The sequence below is a fragment of the Siphateles boraxobius genome, unplaced genomic scaffold (genome assembly GCF_051911475.1).
Source record: "Siphateles boraxobius isolate OS27281-9 unplaced genomic scaffold, OSU_SipBor_1 7, whole genome shotgun sequence".
NCBI classification, from domain to species: domain Eukaryota; kingdom Metazoa; phylum Chordata; class Actinopteri; order Cypriniformes; family Leuciscidae; genus Siphateles; species Siphateles boraxobius.
In genome coordinates this window covers 8,051,418-8,066,887 of record NW_027509197.1, presented here as the reverse complement: position 1 = coordinate 8,066,887, position 15,470 = coordinate 8,051,418, and positions in this window count along the sequence as shown.

The following is a 15,470-nucleotide window of genomic DNA, read 5'->3' as shown; positions in this document are numbered from 1 at the left end:
CCTTTTTACTTTTAACTTAAACTTAGTATTAAAACTTTACATGCTCAGAGGTATTTTTCAGAAATGTGACAGTTATCTACTATAGTGACATTGTTTCTGTTTGTCCCTGTGACCCTACATAGAAAATGGAAGGATAGATGGATATATTTCTGCTATTATGTAGAGAAATACAGTAAAACAAATCCAAACAAAACAATTGGTAACGACTACATGAAGTATAAAAATAAGATCTTGTGGCATTCCTTATGTTTAATCACATATCCGAGCTTTTTGAGATCCAAATGTTTTCTTTTTAATAGAGGGCGTTTAAAAGTGCAGTAAGCAATTTCTGAGAAAAACGGTTGATATTTCAACTCAAACAAACACACCTCTCTTTATTACTCAATGCACGAACACGCAATGCAAGAGTGGATGTCTCTTTATCACAGCTGAAGCGAAGCAAAATAATGCTTAGTGAAAAGAAATGCGAAGACAGCAAGCAAACAACAAGGAAAAAAAAATGAAAATACAGTACAAAAGTGTATAAGAAAGAGTTGGTTGTTCATCACCAGCACCTCACCAGTCAATGGCACTCAAAACTGTCCTGTTACTATAGCTAAAATTACAACAACAGCATATCTTGGTTCTGTGTAACACAGCAAAACCAATGTTGGTAACCAGACGGATGACAGTAGCCGCATTGACTTCCGTAGTATTTGTCCTGTCAATGGCTACTGTCAGCTGTCTGGTTACCGACATTCTTCAAAATATTTGTGTGTATTTGTGTTCTGTTTGAACAACAGAAGAAAGAAACTCATACAGGTTTGGAACAAGTTGAGGGTAAATAAATGATGACATCATTTTAATTTTTGAGTGAACTATCCCTTTGACGCGGGTCCTAAAGCTCTGGGCTGATCATAACCTTCCTTTTTCCAGTGATGTTCCTCTGATCTTTTCTCTTGTAATGTCTCTCAGCCATCTCTCTTTCTACAGTCTTTCTTCAAATAATCTCCCTCTTGCTCTCTCTCTCTCTCCTCCCCCATCATGAGTAGACACGCCCTTCTACTGCTGATTGGCTACAAGTGTGCTGTACTGCTCTGTCTGATCCACTTTCAACAGCATTCACACTTGTTGATCAGTTCCATTGGTTTTCTTTTGGTCCAGACCAATAAAAAAAAATACTAAGAAACATTTAGTTCTTGTACGCTTAGCGTTCACATTGGCATTTTAACACAGAACCTAAAGATACCGAACCTTAAAGGAGCTGTATGTAAGAAATTTATTTCAATTAATCATAAAATGGCCCGGATATGTCACTAGACATTAAGAAATCATGTTCATTTCAAATACTTATATCACTGACAACAATAGTCCGGCCAGGATATTGTCATTTGAAAAGTGAAGTTGCAGCCCTCAACTGATGTTGATGTTGTCATGTTGTGTTTTGGTCTGATGCGCATCCCTCCACCTATCTACCAATCACAAAGTCAGTAGTGTTGCGGCATCCGGATTGCCAGCTCTGCTAGTTACCACAGCTGCAGCTACAAACGTGTCGGAATCGGATAAAATAATGTCCAACGTTTCGAAACAAAAAAAACTTGTTATGAATCCAAAATACTTTGTGACAAAGTCCGAAATAAAACAAGGATCTTTATTGGAGATGCCTTTGAAAGATGGAGACGGCTGAAAACGGAGAAGAATTTCTGGACTGGTAACTAAGATTCATCTATGTTTGGCTAACTTGTACTTGATGTAAATGGACATTTCAAATATTCATGACAGTCGAACAGACAGTCGAACAAAGTTATGCATGTTCGTGCAAAGTAATAAAAACGGTGAGTCGTCTTTACTGTCATTAGCAATGCATTATCAGAGCCCGTTTCTCTTTCATTATGATGAGACGCTGAGGAAAACAACATTTCTACGCCCATTACTGTTTATCATGCAAGTTCTACAGCCAAAAATAATAGAATGACATGTAATCTTTCACATCACATATTTTACCGTTATGGACGTGTACTGCAGGGTAAGTTGAAAAATACAGCTGGTCGCTTTCACTTATAGCGTCATCTAAATGAATAGCTGTATCTTTGATATCGTTTACACACAGTGACAGAGGCACTTGTACTTACGTTAATGACAGACACCTACCGTTACAAGTTAGACTAACAGCTACTGTTCTAACAATGTACTGTCACATACGAGCGTATGTGAGCGTGTCACATATTTCGCTAATCGCCATTAGTAAATTTTTAAAAATTAGTAGCCTATGATGGTATTAGCTGAAAACTTGTGAAGAGCGCATGATTAAAAAAAACAAACAGGTATGCTTGAGCATTCTGTAGTTTTTAGAGGCGCATCTTGTGACATCCTTTCCTGTTTTTGGTTCGTTTACATTTCTTTGGTCCGTGTTGCGTTCATATATCATTCAAGCCACACCAGAGTTAATTTGGAAGCGGACCAAGACCCATCTTTTCAGCGGTCTTGGTCCGCTTGTTTGGTGTGCACCGGGGTTCGGATGGCATTGTTCACACGTTTTAATCGAACCAAACATGCCAAGTGTAAACACACCCTAAGAAATCCACTTCTCTGTGGGCCTCGAGTCAGTTCACTGTAATAGCGTAATGCTTCTGTGTTGTACGTCACACGCATCACACACATGACCAGTGTGTTGACCAAATCTAATAGTGAGCCAACGTGTGACGTAGCTCTACTCAATCACACTAGTCAAATGACTAGAGGTCCACAGAGAAGGAAATTAATAGTTGAAATAAAGTTGTTATTTTTGTTTGTTTTTGCGCACAAAAAGTATTCTCGTCGCTTGATAAACCTAAGATTGAGCCACTGTAGTCACTTGGACTATTTTAACGATTGTCTTTAATAACTTTTCGGGGCTGGCAAGTTTCAATCCCTGAAGAAGCCAATGGAGGAGTGATCCAGCTCTCAGATTTCATCAAAAATATCTTAATTCGAATTCCGAAGATGAACGAAGGTCTTATGGGGTTGGAACAACATGAGGGTGAGTAAATACTGACAGAATTTTCATTTTTGGGTGAACTATCCCTTTAAGGCATGTTAGGAAGTTGAAATATTGCTTAGTAGAATGTTGAGTATCAAATGGCCTTTGGATCTCTCAGACCCCAACAGAACACAAGGCATCAGTGTATGGCAAGCCATTTTAACATTTAATCCTTAAAACCTACTAGTCTCTATTTTCATGCTACTAGTACTTATTTTTTTAGATACTATAGTATATATTCCATTAAGTACTAGTACTTATTCATTAGCTAGTGCTTATTCTTTAGGTTCTAGTGCCTATTCTTAAGATACTAGTACCTTTTTAAAAGACACTAGTAGTTATTCATTAGATTCTAGTGCCTATTAAATTGACACTAGTAGCCTACTTATTTATTAGATACGTATTTGTAGAGCCTAGATAGAGACTAGTAGGTTTTAAGGATTATATGTTAAAACGGCTTGCCATAATCAGTGAACGGAACAAAGCGACAGACCTCACTGAAATCACAGCTGCCTCCCATGTGACAGTGAACATTAGAACTTAAAAAGTACAGGCTCATTCTCCTCTTCATTACATAATTATACCCTTGATGTTCAAAAACTGTAATCATCTTGCTCCTCAATCGCTAATGAAAAAAAGGAGGGAAAAGCTCAGGCTTGCCTCCACAATACACAGTTGCAAGTAAGACAGTAAATCCTACATGGATGCACCGATTACCACTCACAATGCAGCGGTGTGCGTCACATCGGCAAAATAACCACATGTATGAGCCTGAAAGGGCAGACCACATTACCTGTGATGTGTTCTTCACAAAGTCTCAATGTCTAGTAACACGTCCCATGTGCCGGTTTGTTTGAGGCATCTGAAGAAGAATAAGCCTGTATTATGCAATTTCAAAATGATTTTCAATGCTGTCTTCACCTGTTAATTTATTTATTATGATGAAATCAAGCCTGCCTTTTTAAAGGTTTTAAATATGGGTGTGTTCTCTGTAATGCATGTGGATAATTGACATGAAATGCTTTTGGGAAATTAACATATCCTTACTAATTCTTTCAGCTTTTACGTCTATTGAGACAACTAGACAATTTGGGGTCAGTAAATTTGTTGTATTTTTGAATACTTTTATTCAGCAAGGATGCATTCCATAAAATTGATTACAAGTGACAGTAAATAAATTTATAATGTTACAAAAAAATGAAATAAATGCTGTAGCCTACTTTTGAACTTTCTAATAATCAAAAAATCCTGAATTTTTTTTATCACTGTTTCCTCGAAAAAATGAAGCATATCAGAATGATTTCGTAAGGATCATGTGACACTGAAAACTGGAGTAATGATGTTGAAAATGTAGCTTTGCATCACATAAATAAATTACATTTGAAATATATTTTTAAAAAACAGTTGTTTTAAATAAAATTTTAATATTTTACAATATTGCTTTTTTACTGTATTTTTGATCAAATAAATGCAGCATGAGACTTTTGAACAGTTGTGTATATTGAATATTTGTCCTTTAAATATGAAAACATAATTGGTCACAGTACAGGAACTAGGAGAGGCAAAAATCAGTTTTAAATGGTGAAAACACAGAAATAGTCAGACTTCTATTCATATAAACTTTCATTTAAAATACTGGTGTAGATAAAAATGTTCATGGGCATGTTATGCGTCAACCCACTCATCCAAATTTGGATCTCCTAACTTTCATTATGTCATATTTTATTAGTAATGTCATAAATGTCAGTTTCATATTATCTCATTTGTTTATGAATCAGTACATTTGTGACTGTGTGTTTGAAGTCTGACCTGATGCCTGACATGCGTGTGACTAAGCTTTGGAGTGAAGTTAATGTATCAGTGGATCCCTATGACTGCACAAGCTCTATGAGTCTATTCGAGAGTGCCAGCGTCTGCTATGATAGTGTGAATGCGATTGAGACTGACTATTCTGGAGTTTTCACGGCCCCGAACGCCCGAGGCACAGACATTATACAAGCGCCTCACAGACACACGGTTACTAACAAACAAACGTCTCTGGAAACAAACAGCCGCCACACATTAAAACGCTCAAACTGTCACACAGTGGGAACCAGAAAATTTGCACATCAAGTATGAAACCAATTAGCCTTAAAAGGTGAATTCAAAATTAGTTATCCAAGAAGACCCAAGATCAACCAACATGATGTAACTAACACTAAAACAAAAAAAGCAAAAAAGGAAAGCCTCTTTAATATTTTAAAGGCTCCTTCAATAGGGTTGCATGCATCCAAGGACAAAAATCACATTAATTTTCTCATAATTGCAGCATTTTTCTCTCAGTGTCTAAAACGGTTTGATAAAGGATCCGGTCTCTCTAAAATCCTCCTTTCTGAGAGTCTATTCTGCTCTGATTGGTCAGATAATCCCAGTCTTGCTGCTGTGATTGGTCAACTCTGTTCTGATTCGTCAGATGGCGCAGTCTGTTGTGATTGGTGTGTCGGAAACAAAACAACCATATCTGAATTCCAGCTCTGGGGGCTTCCTCAGCAAACACAGTGATACGAACATAAAAATGGCGTCGGTTTTACTGTATCAATTCAAGCCCAAATCCTCATGCTTTGTATGCTTTCACAGCTCAGAAAACAACATCTTCTCGACATGTCGACAACACAAACCAAACTCTTACAGGCCTCAACTACAACTAGTTGTTTGCAGGCAGCAAATGAAGACCATCAGCATTATGCAAATGTGTTACAAACCTGCGTAGGTTTGTGCAGGGGACACATGTAATAACTTTGATTACGACTTTGTTTTTTTCGTTTGGGAGAGAATAGCTTCATTTATCTGCACTTTGATCTTCGAAACTGTGCAAACCTTTAACATTCACAAACGGCTATATTGTATACTACATGAAAAATGCAATCCGAAAAAGCAAAATAAGGGTATTTTAAGTTTGTTACAGCATTTTTTAAACAAAGAAAGCCTCTGTCAAGCAACTACATATGTAATTTAACTTATATGCAAGCCTAGGCTAGTCTCGGAGATGTGTGAGACTGAGACTTGTTCTTGAGTCCAAGAGAAAATCATTTTTACAAATGCTAGTTGTGACTTTGCAGACTTGAGCTGATGAATCAAGATGAGTCACCGACAGAGCCTCAAACTATATCTGGCGCTTAGTACACCGGCAGTGAACTGATTTATATGAAGAAAAAAAACAACAACAACAACAATCCCAGTCTATGATGTCACCATATCATACATTTAATCTGTCATACTTGTGTTGTCATATACTTATCACACTAAGTTTATCATGTCTGTGAAACTGAACAACAGATATGCAGACTAAACATTGGAGCCAAGCTATATCAAGCTATAAGACATACTGTTATACACATTAATAATGATAATCAAACATCATGGACATGTAATCCTGAATGATTTAGAAAATAGATTCATTTAGACTATTATTGTGTTTTTCCTCAGAGGTACAGAAGTTAAAAATCAACATGCATATTAAGTGATCATTTATTAAAAAGATTTAGAAGCCTAAATCAATGTATGGCTCCAATGAGACGGATTTGACACTTATTGTCTTGTCATAATGAATGCAAATAAGCATGTGCTTTAATACAAATATCTCTGGCTTCTTGATTTCTACTAAATGACTTAATAAATCTGATGTACAAACAGATATATGAATTTGTTTGTTGAGGTATAACACATTAAAACATTTGATTTAACTTTTATTTTAATCAGCAGCACAAGTTTTTTTTTATTCATTTGATACATTTCATACATAGATTTTGTTTGGGCATTAAGCTGAAACGGCAGTTTTACATTTAGCATTTTCTTAAAATGATTGGTGTAACGTAATGTTTTCAGATTGATGTACTCATAAAAAGTTAATATTAAAAAAATATTTGTGTCTTAAATAAATGTTACCATATGCAGCACGTTCTTTATGCTGTCTGACAAAACATTTTTACAGTGCAGTTTCCTACACTTTAGTTTCTTAAGGTGAGGATAATCAAAGCCAGTATTATTTCAGGCATTTTAGAGTTACAAAAATTAAATCTTTTGGGCTAAAACATTGTTTTATGTGTCAATGACTTTGGAAAGGCAGTGCATTATAAAGTCAGCTGACTTTATAAAACTTTAATTCCTTCTGGGAAGACCAGCCAGAAAAGTGTTTAATCACATTTAAATCCACTCAATTTTTTTAATTTTTTTTTTTTACGTTAGATGAGTTTAAACATGCATGCATTTTAGTATTATATTCATGACACATCTCTTTTCAGGGTGGTGTGGAAATTCCTGTAGTTCCTTCCTAAAGTTGTATTGTCATCTGTCCCAATATAGATCTGTAGTTTACAGTTTCCTGCAGGCACGACCGGCGCAGAGAGGCATTTCCGACCATTTTTCACTCTTCAACATGGAATAAAGAGATGGTGTAAAGAAAGAGCAGGCCTGTCCCACTACTAGGCTATATGTTGACCTGCCCATGACTGGACAGTTAAGAGCATCTTAACCAGCACATGGAGTTCATGTGAGCTCTGCTTCAATCAAAACACACGACAAAACTCTTCTAGGGGTGTGTCTGCTCTATTCTCATTTGAAGTGACCTTATCGCTCATGAACGCGAGAACACTGTATTCAATATTCCCTAGTGAAAAAATACCTGTACAAAAGATTTATTTAAAATACATTTATTTCATACTTAGTATAATACAAATGCATTACCATATCGCTTACTTGAGATGTCGCTTACTGATATAAATATTATTATTAAACTATTTGGAACGCCGTTTTATTGCACAATGCACATTTCTTAATATTAAGCCTACAATATGTTCTAATATCACTATTATTAAGGACAATATGTTTAATAGCAGTCTTTAAATACAAGATATTTAAAGTGTACCTAAAGTAAACTTGCAATAGTTCCATTTTAGCACAATCAAATATACTTCGGTATATCTTTATTAGGACCGATCAGCACTATTTCCGGATAACTATAGTGCAAAATTAGTTGTTCCAATTTAGCAGACTCAAAGGTACAATTGCAGGGTATTTAGATTACGTACATAAATACATGTAAATGTATAGTATAGCATAAAATAAATAAATTTCAAATACATTTTGACAGGCTACTTATTTTTCAATAGGGTTCTCTTTAAAAAAGTGATTACAAAATGTTCTAAGCCTTTATTTATTCATCACAGCAGGTCTAGGTCTTTTGTCTCATTGGCATAAAGCAAGTAGACTTCAGAGAAGGGAATGAGACATTGACGACTAAAAGCGCAGCTAGTGTGTTTGGAGATCATGTATGAACAATCATACCCCTCACTCTGTCTTAATCCGTTTAGCAACTTAATACTATAAGCTGATCAAGTAAGAATGCCAGTTATTATTGGTTTACCCCCGCCGGCTCAACGCCCACTGAGAGACGCCAATAACCCGACAAATGAAAGTAAAATAGAATGAAATGGAATGAACTGCCTTTCGTTTTAGAAGCAAATTTAAATCTACTCAGATAACTTTGTTTTGTAGTCGATTTCTTTAGCATAGGACGTGGAACATATAAATAGCTCACTTATTAAATGAATTGTAAAAACTATTATTTAAAATAATACAATTAGCCTAATACGTAACAATAAAATTCATAGATGTAAACCATGTATTATCGCTATTTTTATTAAATTTTATATATATATATATATATATATATATATATATATATATATATATATATATAACAAACCATAATACAAATATTTTATATATGTCGTTGCATTATAGGCTACCACATTTTTGTGATGAATTTCCATTTAATACTGTTTACGTAGCACAACATTTGCAACATGAAATTGCCTTATGAAAATAGATTGAGCAAACCTGCGATCCATGTCCTGATGTCCCCACATGATCCATCCGATAGAAAACGTCCCATATAACAAGCGACATCACATCACAACAGCAAAAGTAATCACATGTGATCCAAAGCCTCAGTCTGTAGTTTTTGAGTATTAATTGGCTGTGCATCTATGATGAACAGCAGACTCATAAACTCCTGAAACACTGAAGTGAGTGTGAGGAATGAGTCAGACAGAGAAAGAGGAGGTGGCTGAGAAAGGGAGGGAGAGAGGGACAGAGAGAGGTTTATTTTTACTGTAAAAAGTGGATATGGTAGGCAGGTGTACCCTAAAGAGTTCCAGGTCGATTAAGTCATTTTAAATCAGACTGCATTGATTATGTTACCATTTTTTGACTTTTAACCATTTTAACCATTTTTGTCTATTACACTCGCCACTTTAGATCCAATGCAAAAAAAAAAAACACTGTAGGATAGTAGGCTAATGAATTATTTGTCTAACGTGTTAGTTGACTTAGCCGAGAGGTCTCGTGGGACAGGGTGGAGTGGGAGATAGGGTAGGATTCTTTACGGCATGGGAGTCATTATAAAAGCAAACCAAAAAAATATCATAAAATTACAATGGAAAGAAATACACTCATGTTTTTCACACCTGCTGCTGCTCCATTACGCAGTAGTGTGCCCGCGCATGCGTGTTAAGATAGCAGACTGATTTGGGGGTTCGGTGAGTCGATGATGTCATCTCGCTCCAAGCGCGCAAATAATTACGCAGAGGATAGAAACTTGCTGTGAGCCATAAGGGGTCATTAAAATTTCATGGGCTCTTGCTGTGTGAGTCTAGTCATGCTGTTTTAGCTATTTCTTGAAAAGGAACGACAAACAGACTTTGTTTATGTAGTCAAATTGTATGTAGGCTACAATAATACTGTTTTTAGCATTGGTATTGTATTCCATGACCCACTGTTGCCATCTTGCAATAATCGCAAATTGTCTATTATGTATCGTTTTTATTAAATATTTAAATATTTACAGTGTCAGTTGGTATTGTCAACAGCAGATGTCGCTGTCGGGCTCGGTCAAATTCATACACTCACGTCAGAAAAAGGGTTGAAACATTAAGGCCCGGTTTCACGGACAGGGTTTAGATTAAGCCAGGATTAGGCCTTAGTTTAATTTGGACATTTAAGTTTCTTTTAAAAATTTGCCTTAGAAAAAAATATGACTGATGTGCTTCTTGAGACAAAACAATGACTGAGATATTTTAAGATATGCCAGTGCAAGTTGCTTTCAGTTAAAACAGCTCAAACATGCATTTTAGTCCGGGACTATCTTAAGCCTGTGATACCGGGGGTACACATTTTGTCAAATTAGGCCCAGTATTTAAATTGTAGCTCATATTTAAAAACATTAAACTCATTTACAATACAAGTTACAACTAAAAAAAGTACAAATGGGTGAGGTGTGTAGACTTAAAATGTGTTTAAATTGTGCAAATATTTGGGCAGAATTTGTGCAGGTTGGCATCAGATATTTAATAGTTTAGAGATTAATGGTTTTAGGGCTGTTAAGTTCCTTCCCCTGAATGAAGATGCTGTGAGTCAGAACCAGGGTAACCTCAGGGCAGATGCGATGCTTCCAGGCTCATGTTGCAAAGATCTGCTAAATTTTTCATCCACACGAGGCAACAGTAGATGGCTGTCTGCTAGTAGGGAAAGAGGAGATGGTGTACAACTAAAAGGCCCAATGACAAATGCATATGGGCAACGATGGGTGGACACATTTAGCAAAACCTTGCCTTTCAAAACAGATACCAAAGGTGCATACAGGCCAGAATCCATTATTACTTTGTAGAGTGTCTCAAGAAGGAATATGGAAAACATGCATTTAAACGCTGAATTTATAGGATTCTCACAGCACGCATGCCAAAGTGATTTTTTTCTCAAAATAGTGAGAAATAAAGTCACAATTGTGTTAACTCGTAGAGAAAGAAAGTCCAAATGACAAGTATTAAACGCACAATTATGAGAAAAAAGTCTGAATTGTGCCATGTTAACTCTTTCCTTGCCGTTATGAGACAGTGCTATTACACATCTTTTGAAAGAGATCTGAATCTGCGGATCAAAACACAGGCAAAAAAAAAGAGCATTCCTTATGTATGTTGTGGTCTTTGAGGGGGACGCTATTTCTTCAGCTTTTTGTTCAAAATGTTGCTTTTCATGACTCTTATCCACATTCAAGTGTTGATAAAAAAGAATGCACAAAGCTAGAACGAAAAAAAAATGTTTAAGGGGCTCTGTTCCTTCTTTTGATATATTGCATGTTCAGATATTCATACAACAAAATATTCTGGGATCCATGAAACTTTTGTGAAAATTATCAAAAATACTGGCGGTGGCTCAGGCTTTTTTGTTCAAAATGAATAAAATTAAGTTGATAAATCAATTCTTCTCCCAAGACGTGTTTTTGTCTTACTCTGATTCCTATTGAATTCCTATTATAAGTGTTTTTTAAAATTTACTTTAGACCTGACTAGGTGGATTGCATACATACATCAACTTCTGGGGATCACCCACTTGAATTTATTTTCAAAAAGCATGTATATTAATGGGTTAAGCAACAGTAACGTCTTCAGCTAGTCAGTTTGAGATCCTTTCCTTCAAAACCGGTAATATCTCTTAAGCCTAGAAGTGAATGTTTTATGTGCATTCCTTACTGTTGTTGTTTTTCTGGAGAAATGTGTTAAGCCATAAAACTACAAAGTGATCCACATTGACCTAATTGCAGTCTATAACTGATATCTCCGGTGAAGGTTACATTTTATATTATAGAGTAATGATTCCTCTTGACTTGGCCAAAAGTCATTAAATAGCACTATCTTTATTGGCCGAGCTTGATTTCAAGCTATAACTTGTATCGACCAAAATCACTGGTGACTCTACACCATGATGACAACGCTCACCTTGGGAAGTCATAAAAGGTCCGTATTGTAATGGAAAAAACCACAGAGTAATCCTAAGAACACAATTCCTCATTCCATCCACCCACTCTAGTCATGGCACAGTTATTACTCACCTCCTGTGGCAGGTAGTCCTGCCCAAAATGACAGGTTACTGATGCTCATATGCTGCTGTGTGAATGTGGGTCATATTCCAGACGTGCAGAAAGACTGTTATTCCAGAATAAGGTTCTGTCATGTGTACTCGACAACAGGACTGTCTCTGTCGAGTGAGTGCAGGACATTTGTTCACAGCTCTCAACTTACAACCATTTAAATGTGAATGCTTCAATTTCATCTTGGCGTCTTTCATGCGTCTCATGTTGCAAGTAATTGCAGCTTTACGGACACACACACACACACACACACACACACACACACACACACACACACACACACACACACACACACACACACACACACACACACACACACACACACACACACACACACACACACACACACACACACACACACACACACACACACACACACACACACACACACACACACACACACACACACACACACACACACACACACACACACACACACACACACACACACACACACACACACGCTAAGTACAACAACTAGCTTATCCCCAGCCATTGCTTAATTGACTTTACACAGATATGTATTTGGTTTTTAAATTAGCCACACACATTTTCAGTTTCACAAGGAATGAGGAAAAAGTTCTGGATTTTTTAATTATAGAGTTAGGGTTTCGTTTATATTTCCTTAGAAAAATCCCTCATGATGTGAAGACCTTAGACGCCCACACAGATGTCTATTTGCACATTCCTGTGGTCAGGTAGCTGCACACATATATGGAGTGTTCAAATGTGTCGTGTAAGGTGCATGTATTACACAGCTACGTTTCAGCTAAGGTTTTTTTATGCCCTTTGACCTTTAATCAAGTCTTTTATTACTGCCCTCAGAACTCTGACAGAGAATAATCAGATACATTTTGTAAAGAGTAAGTTAAATTGATTACATATTGTCATGCTTCAAAGGGACAGTTCAAACTAAAACTGTCCAAGAAAAAAAAAAATCAAAAGCAACACAGGCGACCATTCACACCACACAGAATACAGAGGCACACATTTTTAAATATGAACTACAGATAAATCCTTTTGTCCACAAAATTGGTAGCCCCTTAAAGGTGCAGTAAGGGATTTCTGAGAAACGCTGTTACGTAAAAGTGGATCAGATCCGAGCAGCACAACACAATAAGCCAATCAGTAGTAGGGGGCGTGTCCACTCATGGTGAGGGAGGGGAGAGAGTGAGCAAGAGGGAGATATGAAGAAAATAGAGATGGCTGAGAGAAATTACAAAAGAGAAAAGCTCAAAGAAATTGTGACTGGAAAAAGAAGGAAAATGATCAGCCCATAGCTTTAGGACCCACGTTATTAGAAAAGCTTTCCAGCGCTGGAAAGGAAGGCCTGAAAACGAATGCAGAGGTTGCTTTGTTTCATATGTGAGTAACATTGGTTTTGCTATGTTTCACAGTACCAAGATTTGCTGTTGTTGTAATGTTAGCAATATAACAAAATAGTTTTGAGTGTCAGTAGCTATTTTGGGATATTGCATAAAAAAGTCTGGATGGGAAAGCTAAGATGCATTTTTAAGCCCATAAGAAATCTGAATAAATTATAATGGAAACACGTTTACTAAATAAATCCCTTGATGTGCAGCAAAAAAAATGAATGTGGCTTCGCCTCAACAGTGGATGTGAATGGATAACTGGACAAAACAGCGGACCAGTTTTGACTGCACAGCATCTTAGATGTTTAGTCATTCTGAAATGCCTGAGCCAAAGTCTGTCATCAAAATGATTTGGTTTAATTCCCTCCCAGAATCGATTGAATCAATGCGTTCCATGACAGTATTTGTTGTGTTCCTTCTACGCGCTCTGAGACGCACAACATGTATGATGGAGGAAAAATGAGCAACAGTGACTTCCCCGATTGCAGCAACTTACATTTTATTACAGATATTTTATGCCAATTTCACAGGAAGTGATGAATATGTTCTCTTGAACACATGGGATGGAAATGGTGCTTTATTCTGAAATTTGTATGCAATATTCCATATATATTTTTGTGCATGTTAAATTCACAACTTTGGATGGAACCATAGCTGTTGTTTGTCTGGAGCTGGTGCTGGCAAATAACACCAAACTCTTGCTTGTATATACTCTGATGTACTCTGTATGTTAATTTTTTATTGTCATTCGTTCGTCATCTGTGCAGCATTATTTTGCTTCGCTTCAGCTATGATAAAGAGACACCCCATCTTGTATTGCACGTTCATTCATGCATTTTAGGGGCAGAGCAATGAATGAATGGGTGCGTTTGTTTGTTGATTTCAAATATCAACAGTGTTTCTAAGAAAATGTTATACTGCACCTTTAAAAGATATATAAACTCAGAAGTCAGGGGGACAAGGTCCGAAATAGGAGAAATGAACTCAATCTGAGGAAAAATATAGTCCAAATTGCAAGATTAAAACTCGAAATTGTGAGAGATATAGTCAGAATTATAAACTTGCGGTTTTGAGAGAAAAAGTCAGAACTGTAAGATAAAAAGTAATTTACCTTTTTTTAAATGTTTCATGAAAACGTACCATTTTTTTAAAAAAAGCATGAAAGTTCTAAACATAACCATTAATGCGGCATGAGCAGATTGCACAAAATCATACGAATGAATACGAAATCTAAATCTATACGAATACAATATGTCTTATGGTAATGTAATGAAGTTTTGGTTCTATGACAAGGAAAAAAAACAAAAAAACAAAAAACGAAATAGAACAGATGCAAAACTCTAAACCTTTTGGTTGGTCTCAAGATTGATCATACAAAAAGGTTTGAGAATCTCTGTTCTAGCCAGTGAGTCAATAAACATTTAATGTAGTATAATTTTGAGCTAAGAGATCTTTTGTTCTCTAAACTTGTAGCAAGACATTTAGAGGCTTTTCTGAACTCCAGTATGAATATGAATCACTTGCTCTCAAGGTACCAAATTATGGAGGAAAGATAAAAGATGTGAAAAGAAGATTCAGCATTAAGCAAATGTGCAATCTATGAAGAAAGAGACATCTCAGCATTCACAATACTATATATTGAGGTGCACTGAAGTGAGGAGAGACACTTTCGTTGTGCTGTCAGTAGGGTGCCATGGGGCTTTGAGCTCCTAACAAGTGTTTAAGAAATGGTCAAACAAACTGCTAGACAAATAACAACACATCTGTCCCTCAAAACCCATCAAGGATCAGACAATCCTCACAGAGAGTGAAAGCAAGAGAGAATGAATTGGAAAAAAAGAGTGCCATCAATTTGTTACCAGGTCTTTTTCCTTCAAAGAAAGAGTGTCCCGTATAGTAAAACTTTGAATTTGGGAGGTGAAAAGAAAGTCCCTCTGTATTCAGTACCAGTGATGCTTTCGGCTTTCATATGCAAATGGAGGAACTCAGTCCTGTATGTTCACTGGCCAAGCGCTGAATCTCTCTCTGACCGTCTGAACTGACAAGTGTCTGGCTAATGGATTCTGAGAGGAATCAATCTTGCCAACTTAAACACATTTAAATTTCAATGATACCTTGAATGCATTTTTTCCAC